Genomic DNA, 16,466 nt, shown 5'->3' with positions numbered 1-16,466 from the left:
ATCAGGGTTAAAAATCCCTGATGTAGAGGAAGATCTCCAGGATATTGGATAGACCCTCTCAGGCATATTTATGGGAAGCAATGGACAAGGTACCCATAGGGTGAAAAAGGCATGAGAGCTTTGCAATCTGTACCTGTGAATGGAATAAAACATGGGTGAGATCATGAATTCATTGAAATAAAAATGGGAGTTCCAACGTGACACTTGAGGTGGACATCTGTTGTCCTTCCCCCTCACAACACAACTTGTGCCTCTCTTTTTCAGATTGTTCCTGTGCTTGGTGTCCCATATCCAGCACGGTGCCCGGAATAGAACTGTAAGTACTTCTGATTAATTGATTATTCCTGTACAGCACTTCACATGAACAAAGCACTTTGTATACATTTGCAGATTAGATCTGAGGTAACAAATAACTTTTTAGTGATCTGAGTACTCTCAAAGAATGCTCAGTTTCGCCCAGTACATGACAGTGTTTCTATATTGTGTGTATCTCTATATTTTAATGGAATATATTATTTTGGAAGGTACTGAGATCTCCATGGGGGGGAGTCTTCAAGCAGAGGCTGTCACTTGTTGGGGATGTTGTAGAGAATATTCCTGCTGAAGGACACGGTGAATTAGATGACTATTCATGTCCCTTCCAACTGGAAGATTCCACGATTCTGGTCCAGGTGATAGAGAAAGCTTAGGAAGTTCATCTGTTCTTGATTCTAGCTAAGGAGCAAAAGTCAGACTAATAATCATAATACATTTGCAAAAGAGAGGGTAGCTCCAAGATCCCGCCCCATTTCTTTTGCACCTTGTTTCTTTAGCTACGATTTGTAGTTCGGGGCTAAACCATGTGAGCTCCTCCCTCTCTCCCTCCCTCCCTTTTTACTCCTTGTAAATATGTGTGGGAAGAAGGATGTTTCCCCCAGCAAGCCACTGAAGAGGACTGCTTTTGGTTCTTGTCTAGTTTATGTGATGGGGGGAAGAAGTTCTCCATATACCCCCATAAGGAGATGGAGATCGGTTGCAGAACTTTTCTGTAGCTTGTAACCATGAGGAAGGAAAGGTGACCGAGATTAGCCACCTGGAGATGATATGTGGGACTGATGAGTAGTACTTTGGGGAAGTCCAACCAGGAGCTGTATCTGAGACTGGGATGGGCCAAGTGAGCCATAAGTTGCTAGCAGTTACTGGCAGGAGATGTCAAGGCTGGCAGCAATGAAAGCTGTGATTCCCACCCCATCTCATCCCATTTTGGTTGGGGGAACCTTTCCTATCCATGCCACACTCGGGACATGAGTCATTGAGAATGCTTCATTTCCCAAATTACTCTGGGAGGAAAGAGCATGAAACTCCTCATTTAGAAACATGGCTGACTGTTGTACTCATCATCAGTGTCTTATACGGGCCCGAGTCTGTTAGCATGGTGGGCAGCTGAATATCTAGGGCAGGACTCCCAGTTCTGAATGGGGTGGGGGGCAAATGGACTGAGCTTGGTCCAGTGATATTATAGGGTCTCATGATTTGAACTTGAGTTCGTGAAGGTCTCAAGAGGGTGGAACTTGATGATCTGCAAGTATTTTCTCAATCATTTCTTCTACCTTCCTCTAGAAAGAAATAACCATCCAAATAGCCAGAATGGGTTGGAGAAAGGAAGTCTCTAAGCTGAAGCTCCAGCTCTTGGTGCTCAGCTTTTGATGAGTGGCCATGTGCTGTACCACCATAGTCGGGAGAAGGGACGGATATGTCAGTTTCATCTCCTCTCCCGGTAATAACATTTCAAATGTGTTCATTTCTTTGTCTTAATATTTTATTACCGACTTGTATTTCTCCTCATCCCACGTGTGGTCCCACTTCTCCCCCATGTGAATTGATTAAGCTGTGTGGCAGTAAATTGAAACAGAAAAGCACGCGTCCGGGGTGATTTATCATTAATGTGAGATTCTATCCCAACCCGAGAGTCAAGGAGCAGGAATCCCAAGCTATTTCCAGATTCATATTCCGAGACAGACAATCAGATACCCCCAAACCACAGCCTCGTGTACTCTATTAATCGCATGCTGACAGACCCTTTGGTTGCATTTGTATTTCCAAATAAATACAAACATATGTCACCATTTTTTATTGATTTTGGACTTTCCTGGGAAGGAAACGCTGTTACATTATAATAAATGGTGTCAAGTAAAACAAATAACACAGAACCCATTAAGAAGGCATTTGTTGCAGAACTCAGTTTGATTTGTTTGCATCAGTTGGAATCATGTCAAAATAATGTCTTCGGAAACCAAATAAAAATTTGTTTGCAAATTTGTCTGGGGCGAGCTTTTCGAGAATCAATATGGTTTTCCTCGGTATGCAAATGCAGCCCAGAGAGTTTCAGCCCAAATTCCGTGCCTGAATTATACGATAGCTTCGGTGAATTAATAAATAATCATAGATAATAAATAATATAGGGACTGAATTATATAATACATTTATGAGGAAGTCGAGGGCGAAGAAGATTAAGAAGGATAGGCTTGGGAGGAGATTGATTTTCAGATGAGCTAAAATAACATTTTGTATTCAGAAAATTAATGGAGTTTGGTCCTGTAACTCACAAAGTCCAGTTAAACTAAATTCTACTGAAGGCTTTCAAAATGGAAAAAGGACATGCATGGTTGTCCAAAAAAATCTTCTCTATTTTATTTTTATTTTTTGGGGGGGAGAGGCGGTCACTGAGCTTTCCTTGTGACAGATTGTCTTTGCTCTGGACTGGTTGCTTTCTCCTTTTTCTCATTTCTTCTCTATTTTTCTGGAATCTCTATGCCAGGATTCTTCTAACTCAGATATTCTTCCTTAATTAGTGCTTCCCTTCCTGTGATGCCAGAGGTGGGCTATACCTGCTAGGGATGCCATCCCTTACTCTCTAACACCTAGGCCTCTTCAGCAATGGGCAGCAGTCTTTTGGGGGGAAATGGAGCCAAGTCCAGAGAAACCAAACAAGGAAGTGTTAGGAGACCTGGAATAATGTGGGTGCTAGGGCCAGAGGGTGTCTCTAGCTGGGTCCCTTCCACCAGGGCCTGAAGATCACTGTACCCTAGATTCAGGTTCCTCTTTGCTAGTTTGATCACAGATTTCTCCCACCTCTCTGGACATCTTGTTCTAGCTCAAAAGATAGTTAGGTGGTGCTGTAGTTGGGATATTGGACTTGGAGACAAGAAGACCTGAGTTCAAATTCTGCCTTAGATACTTACTAGCTGTTGGCAAGTCACTTAATTTCTCTGGTCTTAAATGAGGATAATGATAGCACCTATCTCCTATGGCTGTTGTCAGACTGAAATAAGATTATATGTATGATATACTATTATATATAACGTTATCTTCTATTAAAACATATCATATAGTATAGATTCCATGCAATCTATAATTCCATGTAATCTCTGTACATATAATATACTCTTATATATACCATCATATTCTATTAAAATGTAATATTTTATGGATTCCATGTAAACTATAATGAAGTACATTGTAAACCTTCAAGTTTTCCAGAAATGTTAGCTATTATTATTATGATTATTTGCACCTGATACAATGAAATTATTATTACTGTGACATTTATTACCCATTTATTGTCACGACTTTGTTCTTTCTTCAACTGCCTGCCACCTTATGAGCATCTCGAGTCAAGTTCTTTTACTCACGCTCCAAATGAAGTCTTATTGTCTCCAATAGGGAACCCACTTCTCAGTGCGCATTTGTTACCGAAATCTCTGGACTCCCCAAAGCCACTGCGATGGACCGGGAAATGTGCAAAAGGCCCTGTCTGATTGGATAGCTCTTCAGGGGCCTCGAGAGCTTTTATATCTCTAATGCTTGGCTCTGTTGCTCAGGTCATTGATAATTTTGTTAAGAAAATCAAATGTGAACCTTTTTTCATGATTTTTTTGCCAAATGCCTTGAATGAGTAGTCCACTAGTGTTGGTTCTATTTGTCTCATCACCCACTCGTTCTGTATCCAGACGCAGTCTGGTGTCCATCCTCACTGTTCCCAGCACCCAAACTAAGCTGCTCTTTTCAATTCATCAGTTGCTTTCTAAGGCCTAATCCAATGATTCCTTCTCAGTCTTCATTTTCCTTTGGCTCTGGGAAGTACTGATCACATTTTCTCCTCCTCCTCCTCCTTCTGGATCCTCTCTCCTCCTTTGATTTGAAAGCCACCACACTGTCCTGCTTCCCTTCTTTCTTCAGAAATTCCTCTCTTTCAGGATCCACTTCTTTCTTCTACCACCCTCCACCTTCACATAGGTATACTTTGAACTCTTTCTTTGGCCATTTTCTCTTCTCTTTGCCCTTTGGGGAGCTCGGTGCCTCCCTCAGCTTAAACTAGCATTCTAGGCTAAATTGTATAATCTAATCCCTTTGACCTTGGTCTCATTTCCAACTGCCTGCTGGGTATCTCAACCTAGATGACTTGCTAGAATTCTAAGGTCAATATGTTTCCACCTGCATCCTTCATTTTTACTTTGGTTGAAATTCATAATCAAATGATTATGAATGAGAAATCAAATGGTTTGATGAGAACCATTTTGTACTCTTAAAAGTCTATAGAAATGGGAACTATTAATAATATTCATGATTAATATGAATGAGTAAATGTGGGGATAGAAATAATCCCCTTTATAAAATAACAGCCAAGAGATCTCCATCCTATAAATGAGGATAGGAACTGGATCTGTGCTCTTTTGGTTCAAGGAACTCCTGAGTGAGGAGACTCTCTACAAATGCAGGTCATCAACTCCTCTGCAATTTAAGAGAGTTCCTGGTGTACTCGGAGGGTTGGTGACTTATACAGTCACACAGCCAGTAAGGTAGGACTTGAACCTGGATCCTCCTTACTTTGACACTACCTCTCTATCCACAGCTTCTTCTGCTTCTCCATACTACAGAAGAAAACCATAAAATAACCTTTAATAATAGTTAAACTCAAATCAAAATATCATCACAGACAAAACCTGCCTGGATATAATATTGCTCCATCACAACCTTAGAATGCTCGTTTGGCCCCCAGCTAAGGAGTGCTACAGTTGGATAGAGTACCAGTCCTGAAGTTAGGAAAACCCGAGTTCACAACCAGCCTCTGACACTTACTAGCTGTGTCACTTAATCTCAATCGCCTCAAAAACCAGAATAATCGTTTGGAATAGATGTCGTCATTCTAGATACTCATTATTTCCAAGAAGTAAAAGTTTTCAAAATAAACAGGAGGAGTCAAAACCACGTGGGATTAGGATGAGATACACATTTTTCGTGTTGCCCTTTCTGTTACTGGAGTTGCCCCAAAGATGAGTTTATATTTCAATCTTCTCATTAAAGGTAGTCATCTTGCCCACCTGGGAAACAGTGAACAATATTATGGACACAGGGATAGTGATTTGTTCTTAAACATTTTTCTATCTAAACTCCAACCCAAAAGATGCCAACCGGATATTATGGTAGTAATAATAATGTAACTGGTTTGTCCAAGATAAACATACATATTTACCTACAGATGTTCAGTTGTTTTTTCAACAATATCTGATTCTTTGTGACCTTCTTGGAAAAATACTGGAGTGGTTCACCATTTCCTTTTCCACCTTGTTTTACTACAGGTGAGGAAACTGAGATAAGCAGGGTAAGTGACTTGGCCAGGGTCACACCACTAGTGAGTGTCTGAGGCTGAATTTGAACTCGGGAAGATGATCTTTCCTGACTTCAGGCCGGTGCTCTGTCCACTGTAGCACCATTTAGTTACCCTGCACTAGTCTCCTGAACATTAAATATCCCCAGACTGTCCTTATCTAAACTCCACTGATTAGAGGGTGAGAAGAAAGAGAATAATCCTAATCCTAAAAGAAATGTCTTGGATTTTGTCTGTCTGGTCCATGGTTGAGACTCTGGGCTGTGGTCTCAAACACAGAAGTAAAGATCCGGTGTCTAGCAGCAATCATTAGGCAATAAAGTCAAGATCGTGAAGGAGCTGAGGCGGGCTAGGTGGGGAAATCTCCATGGTTCGGGATTGGGAGTTGGAGTGGTTTTAGGAGATATGGGAAGAAGAGTGACTGGGGAGTCTCTTCCCAGCGTGCTAAAGTGGAAAGAGCTGTATGGGCCTTGGAAGTCCTGGCTGTGAATTCTGGCTTTGTGGCCTTAGGCAAATCTGTTCCCCTTTCTAAGACTCAGTTTCCTTTTCTTTAAAATAAAGGGGTTGGATTCTAGCTCTGATGTTCTATGATCCAAGGACCTGACCCTGTCTGGGAGGCTAATCTCTGCATCCTCAGCCCATCTCAGAAACTCTTCTCTTTCAAGCTCCACTTCTTTCTCCTATTGCCTACCACCTTCACGTAGGTGGCTCCTAACTCCAGCGGCGAGGATCCAGGCAGATCTTTGGGAGTTCACTTTTTGTTGCTATGTAGAGGGCTGGACCTGGCTGCAGTAATTAGTGGCTGCTATCAGCCCGTGTAGTCAAACACCGATTAGTTAGCCAAAAGGCAACATCATTATTGGCCCAAAGGAAAGAAGAGGAGGCTTCTGGGAGGAAGTGATGTTTTATTTTGGTTTGAAAGGGTTAAAAAGGTCAAGGGGGGGCATTTCAGGTACAGGGACCGTGTTGATTAAAGGCAGAGAGATGAGGTTATGCAGGAGACATTTAATGGGCCAGGGCAGGGTGGGATAGAATGGCAAAGGTTAAAAGTTGTTCAGACTGCTTGGAGGGTAGAGTTGATGAAATGGAATCCTACGAGATAAGGTTGGAAATGTAGACTGGCCCCAAGTTAAAGAAGGTCTCAAATGGCAGAAAGAGAAATTTGAACTAGATAATAGTGAGCCATTGAAGATTTTTTTGAATAAAAGGAACGACAAATTTTAAAGGAAGTTTACATACGCGAGTTATACAACCAGTCTGGTGGAGGGGCGTCCAATGGATTGGAGAGGACACAGAGCATTTCTTAGAAGAACATTACCTGGGTGGTAATGGAAACCTGTCCTAGGGGAATGATGCTGGGAAGAGGTGATGATACAGAAAGCATTATGGCAGCTTCTAGCAAAGGATTCATAGGCAAAGTCTATGATGACCTGGTTATACAAAGTGTCCCTACTCTGTATTATAGATGCAGAGATCATTCATACATATGTGTGCATGCCAACTTAAATCTTAAATAATAGCATCCACTTTTTTTCTAGGGCTCTATGGTTTATAATGTACTAGAGTAGTCCCATTTTATAGATGAGAAAGCAGAGGTTCAGAGATAGGAGGTGGATTTGCACACGTCCCACAGCTGGGAGGTATCAGAGGTAGGACTCTGCCCATTATTACAGATAGAAACCAATCATTTCTTTCCAAATGAGATCATCCCTTTGCTGCCTCATTCCCAAACTGCCCGAGTTAACTAGATGTGGTCTCCAGGCGCGGTCTGGAGATAGTGGGATGGAAAAGCCTCCAGAAACTGCATCTTGGAGACCATCAGGGGCCATGAATCGGCTGTTTTGATTCCAAGGATTGGAAAAGATTCCAAGGGGGAACAGGATGAAGCATAAGGGTGGGGTCCGGGATGGATCCCCTGCTAAGGAACAGCCCTGTTACAAAGCGGCTAAAGAAAGTCTGATCACAGCTCTGATTCATTGATAGATGTACTTTACTGACCCAGCCTTAGCCAGCTGGGCTGGAGCATGAGTTGATTAAGCAGGAAATAAGAGGCAGCAAGGAGGAGGAGCAGGGTTGCCAAGTGAGCAAAGCCCAGCTGGTCCTTGCTGTGCGCTTAGTGGGCTGTGGCCTACCCAAGTACAAGCAGAGAGCACTTTTCCAGGGGCGCTTGCCCTAGAGGATCTCTGTTTCAGAGGGAGGTATGGGGAATGCCGGACTGGAGTTAGCCATTTTCTTTCTGAGGCTTCTACCTGAATAGCTTTGTGCGGCAGATTAGCTGATTCCAGGTCCCAGAAACCTCTTCTTTACCATCAGAAACACTCCTGCAGCTTGGAAGTATCCTATTTTACAGAGGGAGGAATGGAGACTAAAGGGAGGAGGTTAAATGTGTTGCCCAGGCTCACCCAGCTAGGAAGCATCAGAGTTAGAACTGGAACCCAGGGATTCTAGCTTGCAGTCGAATACTTTTTGTATTCCATTTTGCTTTGCTCTGCTCCAAATGTGCTCTCCACCCATCTAATTACCTCTAGAACTGGCACGGTCTGAACATATAAATAGATAAATGAACACTGGGCATATGTTCCTGACCATGCAACTGGTTTCAAACCACCTACCTGATTTAGGACTTTCATTTTATTTTTTCAATTAGCAAACATTACGTCTCTCTTTCCCACCTCCCCTCACTCGGAGGAAAAAAAGAAAAGCAAAACAAAGTCTTTGTCACAAATACGTATAGCCAAACAGAACAGATTCCCATATTGTGAAATGGAGGACTTGTTCTGTACCTCGAGTCCACAACTTTTCTGTTGGGAGGCAGGAGCACACTTTATCATGGGTCGCTAGGAATCATGGTTGGTTATCATGTTGGCCATGGTCTGGAAATCTTCCAGAGTGACAGTGTTATTGTTACTGTATATGGTACTTGTTCTACTTTTGCTTACCTTACTCGGCATTGGTTCTTACAAATCTTCCCAAGTTTCTCTGAAATCGTCTCTTTCTCCGTGGCTTAAAATGCACTAACATTCCATGATAGACATGTAATACGTTTTGTGTAACATTTCCCAGTTGTTAGGGGCCTCAGTTCTTTGCCACCACAAAAAAAGAGCTGCAGTAAGTACTTCTGCATATATGGGTCCTTTTCTTTTTGCTTTGATTTCTTTGGCAGTATTGGTGGCTTAAAGTATAGTGACTGTAAGAGAATAGTTCCAAATTGCTTTCCAGTATACTTGCCTTAATTGACAGCCCCCACAGGGCATTAATGTACCTATTTTCCCCACAGTTCCTCCAGCATTTATCATTGAAAATTTTCATCATCTTTGCCAATCAAATAGGTATGAAACAAAAGGTGAGAACTGTTTAAATTAATTGTTTAAACGTGCACCAGCCCTGAAGTCAGGAGAACCTGAGTTCAAATCCGGCCTCAGACACTTAATATTTCCTGCTGTGTGACCCTGGGCAAGTCACTTACTCAAATTGCCTCAGGGGAAAAATTGCATTTCTCTATTAATGATCTGGATTATTTTTATATAGTTGTTAATAGCTCAGACTTCTGAAAATGGCCTTTCCATAGCCTTTTTACCATTTATCAAAAGGGGAATGGCTCTTAATCTCATAAATTAGAATCAATTCTTTATACATCATAGATCAGAGAAATTTTTGCTGTGAAGATTTCCGGAAGATGTCCCAGGAAAGTGCTTTATTATAATCCAGATTTACCATTTCAAAATGTCTTAACATATACTGTAGCTTTAAACTTCTAATGCTATTAATTGTTTCTAAGAAACATTGCTGTTGGGGGCAGATAGTTCCATAGGAACAATTACTCATAGTTGATTGAGTTCTTGAAGATTGGGGTAGGATTTGGAACAGGATAGAATACCATATGAAAAAAAAAACAGCCTCAGATTCTCCCACAATTCTCATGGGCATCTAGCTCTTGCAGATAAGCACAGACCTCATTGCCTTCCTCATCATCACTACCACATGCCCATCGGGTTTGAACAAAAGGCAGACTCTGCCAAGGGGAGATTTTGGAGTGCCATTCACCTGCTTGGGTCCCGTGATGGGAATAGAAAAGGTCCTCTCTAGCCCAAACGTCTGGTTTGGCCATAAGACAATTGACCCCAGGCAACGCCGAGGCCCGAAGCCAGGGATGAACAAAATCACTACCTAGAAAGACTTTGTCAAAGTGGAGATGAATTATTAATAAACCCTTGAAAGAGAACCAGGAGCGGAAACCAGTCCCTTTGTTATTTACATTAATGAGCCAGCGGAAGAGACAGCAAGCAAAATCCCAAGTTTCATGCAGGCTAAATTTGGAGGCGCCACAATGAGGGGAGAAACAATGAAATCTGCTCCATGGAAATTCGTACTAATAAGTCACCAAACAAAGGGCCCACAGAGGGCCTATTTTCGGAGCTGGGAAAGGGCTGAGGCAGGACTGCAAGTCATTACCGAAATCCCCTATCATTAGGCCACCTGAATCGAGGCTTAGGCTCGGGGATGAGATTGCTGGCTGGACAGACACAGTGTGCGCATCAAAGAAGGTGTCGTTACCATCATTAGGGGATGTGTGCCAAGGACATGATGCCAGGTGGCTCTTAGCTGGGCCGAGTGGAACACAAATTATCCTCATATAGCGTAATGTTTTGTTCCCTGGAGGAGGTAGGGTACAGGGGGGTGTGGGGATGAGAGAGCATCATTTTGTTTAGTGCATTTCCTTTCCTACCAGCTGATTTCCCTTGATCAGACTTCAAGTCTGCATCATCTTCCCATCCAGACTGCCCTCTCATCAGGAACTCTTTCTCTTTGTACTCTCCAATGATTTTCTCCAACTATTGGCCTCGGACAACAAGCCTTGCTTGGGGATTGGTTCTTGTCTACGTAGGAAACACATCAAAGCTCTAAAGGACCATTAGGCCTCTACACCAAAGAGATCAAAGAGAAAGGAAAAAAGACCCATTTGTACAAACATTTTATGGCATCTTCTTTTGTAGTTAAAAGAGAAATTCTGGGAGTTCTCATCCATTGGGGAAATTGCTAAACCAATTATAGTATATGGATGTAAGAGAATATTATTATGCTGTAAGAAATGAGATGAGTGGTTTTGGAGAAAATGCAGAAGAGCTCTAATTTATTGATACAGAGGGAAGCTAGCAGAACCAGGAGAACGATTTAGACAATTAACACTATCATTTAAAAAAACAAAACAAACAACCTAACTTTGATAGACTTTAGAATTCTGATCAATGCAGTGAGCAATCATGATTTCAAAATATCAAAGATAAAGGATGCTGCTCATCTCCTGATAAAAAGGTGCTAGACCCAAGATGAAGAATGAGACATACAATTTTGGATATAGCCAGGACGGGAATTTCCCTTGCTTGACTATGCATATTCCTTAGTTATGGAAGTTTTCTTTGGTTTTGTTTTTCAATAGGTGGAGATAGGGTGAGGGAGAGAAAAAAAGTTTTTTAATTTAAAAAAAATGACAAAATAAAATTGACTATGATACAGCTATGAATTATGGAGTGAGGATGAGTACTCACTGAGTCATCTGTCCTGCTTTCTGATACCAATGCAAGGCAAAGGTTAAGGGTTAATTGAGAGCAAGAGGGATGGAGAACACCATATTTTGGAAGTGTTATGTGGCCGGGAAACTATACAAAGACTCCCTTCCGGGTAGGGTTGGTTTTCTGAGTATGGTGGGATAATAGTGGGATGCTGACAAGCAGCTAACTGATTCATTCAGGGCTCAAGGCCATGACTATTATCTCATTAGCAAGCTTAGAAACTCAGTCTTCAATGACCTCATTGACTTTTGTGGGAAGATAAAAGAAAGAGAGAAAGATTAGAGCCAAGTAAGAAGGAGGAAACTGCATAGATGATTCAGAGGAACTGGGACTTGTTGAAAAGGCCAGAGGTTATGGAAGAAAAGTTTGACTGAAATATAGAGTATTTTGAAGAAAATTTTCCTTTACTTTTAGTTTCTATGGGAGAAGGTTGAAAGAGAAGAAAGAGCATTAAGGGGTAGGCATCTGAAGAAAAATAAGAAGGAGGCCTTAAGGAGAAGATAAGACAAGGCACATTAAGTCAACCAGCATTTATTAAGCGCCTTTTGTATGCCAGGCATCATGGGAAACACTGAAGGAACAAGAGAAAACCCCCAAATAGTGGCTCCTTTCAGGGAGCTCAGAGGCTACTGCAAATGGAATTGTTCAGACAACATACAGAATAAATTGGGGATAAGCTCAGAGGGAAGGCACTAAGATGAAGGAGAACCAGGGAAGGCTTCTTGCAGAAGGTAGGAAGCCAGGAGGCAGAGATGAGGAGAGAGAGCATTTCAGGTATGGAGGATGTCCATTAAAAACACCCACTCTGGAGATGTGGCAAGGAAGCTAATGTCATTGGCTTATAAAATACGTGGTGGAAGTAGAGCATAATCATAATAACAATAACTAATATTTATAAAATACCTACTAGGTGCCAGGCACTGGGTTAAGTGTTTTACAGATATTGACTCATTCGATCCTCACAACCATTTAAAAGATGAAAAAACTAAGGTAAGCAGAGGTTAAATGGCTTGCCTACGCTCCCAAGTGTTTGAGGTCTCTCTGATACCAGACCAAGTGCTCTATCCACTGTACCGCCTAGATGTTCAGAAGATTAAAAGCTAGGACAGAGTCAGGTTGGGAAAATATTTAAAAGCCAAACAAAGGATTTTATCTTTGATCCTGGAGTTAATAGGGAGCCAGAGATGTTTGAATCAGGAGTTGATGTAGTCAGACCATTGTTTTAGGAAGATCAGTTTGATAAATGAATGGAGGATGGGCAGCAATAGGGAGAGCCTTGAGGAAGGAGACCAATTAGCTTGCTGCTGAAAGAGTCCAGGTATTTGGATGATGAGGGTTTGCACAAAATGGTAGCAGTGTCAAAGGAGAGAAGAGGGCCTAGATAAATATAAGGTCACAAAGGTAGAAAAGACAAGACTCAGCAACTGATTAGCTATGGGGAATGAGGGAGAGTGAGAAATTATTCAGTCATTTTGCTTGTGTCTCAGCCCTATTTGGAGTTTTCTTGGCAGAGATACTGGAGTGGCTCGTTTTATGGATGAGGAAACTGAGGCAAAACTGAGGGTGAAGTGACTGGCCCAGGGTCACATGACTAGTAAGTTTCTGAGGCCGGATTTGAATTTAGGAAGGTGTCTTCCTGATTTCAAGCCCAGTACTGTACCTGTTTCACCACCTAAATGCCCTGAGAAGTTGAAGATAACACCTGAATTGTGAGAAGGTGGTGGAACAAACTGATGGGTAAAGCAAATCAGTAATTTTTGGACAAATGTGTGAAAGAGCTTGGAGGGTGGTGAAAGAGAAGGGAAGTAAAGTTGTTGAGTCCAAGGAAGGGAGGTTTAATGTGGCCCTGAAATTACTAAGAAGTAACAATGATAAAGTAGAAAGGTATGGAAATGTTACTAAGAGGTAACAATGGATTGTAAAGATCTGAAAATGCTGAAATGGTAAAAATATAAATATCCAGAAGTACTTAAAATCAAGCTAAAATCTTACTGAGTATGGAAGGCGGGGCAAATTTTGCTGTGATATGCATGGAGTTCATGATGTTTGGGTTTGTTCTGGATCACGGCTCTACACTCTATTCTTTTCCCAACAGCAGCAGCAACAACAACAAAAGCCACCTAAAGTGGGGTGAAAGTGAGAAAGTAAACAAGATGAAACTCGACCATCATCTAAAGCTGGGAGAATAGAGTGTCACACGGGGAAGGGAAGGAAGGAAGAAAGGTAAGTGCCCACTCAGAGCTAAAAAACCAAGTTTTCTCTGAAAAGAGAAAGCCCGACTCTGAAGTTGAAGCAACTGTTTGTCTTCCAGAGCATCGGAAAGTTATAACATAGGGCCCTAGAAGGTACCAGCCAGGACACCATCCCTTAAGGGGCAGAAGGAGATGCGGGGGTTAGTAAGGCAGTGTCCAGGGGCACAGGGCAACAATTTGGTGGCCTGATAACAGTGACAGAGAAATCTGCTGTCTTGTATTTATGTGATACATAACAGAGTGAGTTAAGCTTTATCAAAATGGATGACTACTCTATGTCTGGTGATCCATGTGAAGATCAATTATGCTTTTGAAAGGAGCCTAAAAATGATCATCACTAAGTTAGGATTATTGGTGATTAATATTGACAGAATTTTACCAGTTCTCGTACAAGAAACCAAAGACCATGGGGGGTGGAGGCTGTTGTTTTTCTATTTGCCATCCATCGAAAGCAAGGGATGGCAAAGCAAAAAATTGATTTCGGAAGTGAAGAACTAGCTAAGAAGGTGGTAAATGAGAATGGAGTTTGGAATTTGATTTCACCTTAAGTAGTGGGATGACGGTTATGAATGGGCAAGAAAAGGAGAAAAAGATTTTATGAAGGGAGGAAATAAGCATTTATTAAGCACCTACTATGTGCCGGGTGTTCTGCTGAGCGCTTTACAAATATTAGCTCATTTGATTCACAAGAACCCTGGGGGGTAAAGTGCTCTTTTAAAGTTAAGGAAATTGAGGCAAATAGAGGAAAAGTAACTTGTCCAGGCTTATATCATTAGTAAGTGTCTGAGGCCAGATTTGAATTCAGGTTTTCCTCAGTCCAGTCCCAATACCCTTCTCTTCTTGGCCAGGGATTCTTCAACTTTTTCTACTCACGACCCCTTTCCAGGTATATAGGTATAGAAAATAGGCATAGAAATCGAACATTTACTGATAATGACTCATCATTTCATGACCTTCAAGGTTGGTTATAAGACCCCATGTGGGGTCGTGACCCATAGTTTGAGAAATTGGGGTCTACTACTAGCTGCCTCCTGGCAGAAAGAGGAAATGATAAGACAGTGGTCTAGCAAGTTGATGGCCTGATTGTTTCACTTGTGATTTTGGGGGAGAGTGAAAAAGACCTCCTTTATGTCAAGAGGACTCCTTGTGGGAGGACATGGACAAAGATCGCGCAGGATGGACATGCATGGAGGGCTTGCAATCTGCATTATTGGAGGGAACTCCTGAACTGATAAAGTTGAAGATCCGCTGGACTTTTTGTGTCATAGAGATGTTGAGGGCGCACTTTGGCTTAGCACACTAAAGACTAATCACAACAGGAAAGTACCTGCTTCTGACATGCCCTGGTGATGTTCTAGGCAAGTGTCTGTCTAAGAATTAATCTGGCACTTTGAATTTCTTGATGGCTGTGCCAGGACATTTTTATTACTTGTATATAGAAGAGGAGAATTGGACTCGGTTGCACAGTCACGTTCTCTCCTGAAGTGGAGGATAGCTGAACAATTTATAGTCTTACCACCAGGTTGGGAAGATAAAGAATAAAGTGAGAGAGGCATAGAGTTGAAAGGTCAATGGGAGAGTAGTATGATGCCAGGAGAGGGAAGTACAAAGTTGGGAGATTGATGAAGGTGTAGTCAGTGGGTCATGGTGATTGAACTAGGATTAGAGCATTCTGGGAATAAGTAATACAAGTTTATACAGTGGCTTTCTGTTTTCTATCCCGTCTAGAGAAGATATTCTGTCCCTTGGAAACCTATTTCCCTGGAGTTTTGGGGTTAGCGATTCCACGATTCATAATCATAGATCATGTCTCGCCACAGGTCTTTGCACAGATGTCAGTCCCTTTAGAAGTACAACTAATAAAACAGACCGAGGGTTCTGCTTCCACATCATTTATCCTCTTGATGTCCTAGGAAACTTTCTAAGATTGCTACTTGTAGAGCAGTTGCTAACGTGTGTGTTGGGAGGGGGAGTTTCCATACTGAGAGTCCCCTTCCCTTACCGAAATCCCTATTGAGGACTAAAGGAAAAAATGTTAGCCTGGCTTCCATGTATCTGATGGAAGGTCTTCCCTCCCCTGGTATACACCTTCACATCCCCTGTGATTCTTGACTTTATCCTTCCAGAAATCAGCTTCATTGAGTAGCTGGAAACTGTGTTCTGGTTTCTTTGCTAATCTCTACCTCCCAGGGTAACCCGTGGGCAGACCATCTGTTCCCCTTTGCTCTCGCTGCATGAGCAGCCTACATCCTTTTCTGGTCACACCTGTCCTTGGTGAGGTCTTTAAGTCACTTCTCACAGCAGTAGTACTTGTATCCAAGGCAACCGACTAGAGCTGATTGTGGCTGGATAGACCCTGAGCTGGCAGCCAGAGGAAGACCCTGGCGGCTGACAGCAGCAAGAGTGAACTTGAATTTGTTGCTCACAGACCAACCCCAGGCTCTTCCATCCTGGAGGGACCTCAGAGACTACCTTCTTCCCCCCCCGAATTTAGGGTTAGGGTTACTAACCCTTCTCTACCATCTGCCATCTCTTTCCCTAGTCCTTCCATTGCTTGAAAATTCCAGTGCTAGCAAATTCACCAGCTTATTAGCCCATTCTGTTTCCATTATGAGGGAGTTTCACTGCCACCTAGCCAAAATATGATGATGATGATGATGATGATACTCAGTCATTTCAGTCCTGTCTGACTCCTCATAACTTCATTTGGGGTTTTCTTGGAAAAGAGCCTTGGGTAGTTGGCCATTTCCTTCTCCAGCTCATTGTACAGATAAGGAAATGGAGGTAAATGGATTTAAGGGACTTGCCCAGCATCACTTAAGTGCCTTCATATTTGAAGTCCTGAAGAGGAGTCTTGCTTATTCTAAGCCTGGAACTCTATCCACTGAGTCATCTAGCTGCTCAAATATGTCTTTCTGCAACTCCTTTCTTATTTTTTTTTCAGCCCTCTGGAGCCAAACAGAACAAATATAATCCCTCTACTCTTTAAATCCTTGG

Source organism: Sarcophilus harrisii, chromosome X (assembly GCF_902635505.1).
Source record: "Sarcophilus harrisii chromosome X, mSarHar1.11, whole genome shotgun sequence".
Lineage (NCBI taxonomy): Eukaryota > Metazoa > Chordata > Mammalia > Dasyuromorphia > Dasyuridae > Sarcophilus > Sarcophilus harrisii.
Note: the sequence above shows the minus strand (reverse complement) of the source record.